The sequence below is a fragment of the Arachis duranensis genome, chromosome 1 (genome assembly GCF_000817695.3).
Source record: "Arachis duranensis cultivar V14167 chromosome 1, aradu.V14167.gnm2.J7QH, whole genome shotgun sequence".
Classification (NCBI taxonomy): domain Eukaryota; kingdom Viridiplantae; phylum Streptophyta; class Magnoliopsida; order Fabales; family Fabaceae; genus Arachis; species Arachis duranensis.
The window spans coordinates 28945372-28948718 of NC_029772.3; positions in this window are offsets into that span (position 1 = coordinate 28945372).

Below are 3347 nucleotides of genomic sequence, written 5' to 3' on the forward strand. Positions count from 1 at the left end.
CTTAGTGCTAACCCAACTAAGAAAGGGATACCAAACAGGTACAAGATACAAGACACTTAGCTAACCTAAAGAAATCTGAAAATAACTCTAGGCTTTTCTCTAAAGTGTATCTCTCAGCCTTTTTCAATTCTTGGCTTTTTCTCAAGCTTTCTCACAATGCCTTTTCTCTCAAGAAATTACAGAAAGATAAGCTTAGAAAAATACATTACAATCAGTAAAACATGAAGGAGATTGACTTCATCAACAGCCTCTAAGCTATGTGAAAAACCAGCTTTGCAAACCTCTGAATTTGTTCTTCAGTGTTGGCAGAATGCTTCTTTGATAGAGAGCATTGTCCAAGTAGAGGAACTTCACAGGGAATACTTCACAGAACTCAACTTCTCAAACTCTGGTTTTCTCTCCTTACCTTGAATGAACAGCAAGCTCTTCTTTTATCTTCTTGCACGTTCTTTGGTTCTTCATCCAAGGTCAACACCTTGAGCCTTGAGCTTCACCAACTCACAGATTCACTTTTTCATTTTTAGCATCAAAGAGTAACCTTTGCTTCTGACTTTTTCAACTTGACCGAAAGCCATGAAGAAGTAACCGAACTTGTTTTCCAATGGTCAACCAGATCTGAACCCTTGAATACCAACTTGGTCCCCAAGTCTTGATTAAGACCGTAGATACACAGCAGAATAGGGCAGAGAGCAACTTTCCCTTCAAAGCCATTTTTCGGATAGAGTAGAGAGTAGGGAAGAAAGGATGAAGATCTGATTCATGCAAGATGATATGGTTCACCTTTCTTAAGCTTGATTTAGCTTGGGATTTCTGTTTTAGCTTCTGTGCTTCAAGCTTCAACTCTCTCTCTCTTGCTTCTTTGGTTAATGGCTTATGGAAGAAGCTTTTCTTCTCTTTCTCTTTCTTTCTTTTTCTGAAATCTTGATGTGACTTGATTAGAAGGAAGAAGAACGTTGCTTTTAGTTAAGCAAGAGAGAGGGAATTTCAATTCTGAAACCAGTTCGGGCTTGGATCATGTAACCCGTTTGGCCCATCTGATTTCTTTGGCTTCTATCCTTTGCTCTTGCTTGGGCTCTTTCTTTTTCTTTCAGCCCAATATTCTTTGCTGAATTGCCTTTTATTCCCTTTTGGGCTATTAATATTTGGCCTGCAACAATAAACAATTAGTTAATAAGTAGATATAATTAATCAACACTAATTATTTATTTTGCTCAAAAATAATGTTTGTCATCATTAATTAATTTAGTTAATTTCTTAAATCAACAAATATGCACTAAATTAAAATGCAATGAATGAAATATGCACAAGTAAATTCAAAAGTAAAGTGAAGTGAAGAGGAATGAATTATGATTATCAACCAAAGACAGAAACAAATATAAGGCATTAGAGACTAAAAACAGTTTTATCTTTCTTTTTGTTTTTCTCGGCTATGTTCCACGTAGCCTGCAACACCAAAGAATTTGACATTTAGTTTTTGTTTGTACTTATTTCATCTACACACATGCACACCACATATACATCTTACATTTCCAAGCCTAACCATACAATTCATATTTCACTGCATTATAAATTCACGTGCATTCTTCATTTATATCACATCAAATATCTTTTCTAAATGCAAATAAAAAGGAAAGAGATTTTTTAGATTATACAACCTTTGTCCTTGTTTCTAGGAAAAAAATTTATAATATTATCATAGAAGTATAGAAATAGATGTTGAATAGAATAAAAATAATTCAGTAAATTCAAACCAGTAAACCAACCTACAAATATACAACTAGGATTTTTTTGTTGTTCACAACCACACATTACTTCACATCATCCCATCTAAAACTGCTACAGGCTGCCATGATAGCTGCAAATTGATTTTTCTCTTTTATTCTTTTAACCTTATTCTTGCAATGACTTATCTGAAAGCTACCACTTAAAAAATTTTCATTGATTTTTGCAGCAAGTATCTCAAAAGATCCATGTTTACACTAGCCCGCATCAACTCTTCTTCCTTCAATGACTAGCTCCTCCATAAAACCAACAAATGCTTCTGTCTCTTCGTCAGTCTAGACATGTCTATCCATTTATCTCTACAATTTAGATTAACTCAAACAAAATTCAAATAAGCATCGCATATACATGATGATTATTGTAATAACTTATAAAATAGGATACATTTAAAAAGGGTTAAGTACTGAAATCGTCCCTAAGGTCTGGGATAAAAATCAAAATCGTTCTTGACCTTTTTTTGTTATTAAAATCATCATCAACGTTACAAAACGTTATAAAATCATCCTTTTTCACTTCAATTTTATTTTTTTACCATATTACCCTTCATTATTAATAGAAATTATTAAAAATAATATTAAAAAATTAAAATAACTCCCCCTTCCCTTCCGCTCCCCTCCCGTAACTCCCTCACTCTCTCACCCCACTCCCCTCACTCACCCTCCCGTAACCCCTTTAGCCCACTCCCTCACCCCCCATCCTTCACCTCCCTCAAAAAAGAAGAACAAGGCTAACAACAATAACAACAATCACCACGGCGCAAACGGTGAAGACACGGTGCTTATAACGCCGGTGCCAAGGTTTCCGGACAAGAGCGACGACATGGCGGAGATGAAGATTTGCCTCTCGAAGGTGTACAAGGCAGAGAAAGTTGAGCTGAGCGAGGACCGAATGGTGGCAGGGAGCACGAAGGGCTACAGAATGGTGAGGGCAACGAGACGGGTGGTTAAAGGAGTGTGGTACTTCAAAATTAGGGTTTTGCATTTGGAGGAAACAGGGTACACACGGTTGGGGTGGTTTACTGAGAAAGGTGACTTACAGGCACCGGTTGGTTAAGATGGGAATAGTTTTGGGTATAGGGATATTGATGGGAGTAAGGTGCATAAGGCTCTAAGGGAGAAGATTTTTCTTCTCGCCGCCGCCGCCGCCCTACTTATTCGTTTCTAGGGTTCGCCGCCGCCGCCGCCGTCGTGTGGTCATCGGGAGGGAGACCCCACCAGCGCTGCTTCTTCTTCTGTGACAGCATTTGCTTCTTCTTCTGTGACTGCCTCTACTTCTTTCTCTGTTCTGCTTGAACTTCTGCTTCTGAAATTGTAACTTGATGATTATTGAACTTTTGGATCTGAAAACTGAAATTGTAGTTGATGATTATTCAATTATTATTTATTGAAATTGATGTGATTATTGAAATTGTTATACTTCTTCTGTCTCTGATTTTTTTGTTGATTTATTTTGTTTTGTGAATGTTGCTGTTAATTTGTTTTGTTATGAGTAATGAATGACTATGGTGGCAGTGGCGATGGTGGTGAAAAAAGGAAGAGGGAGGAGGTGGAAAGAGATTGGATGAG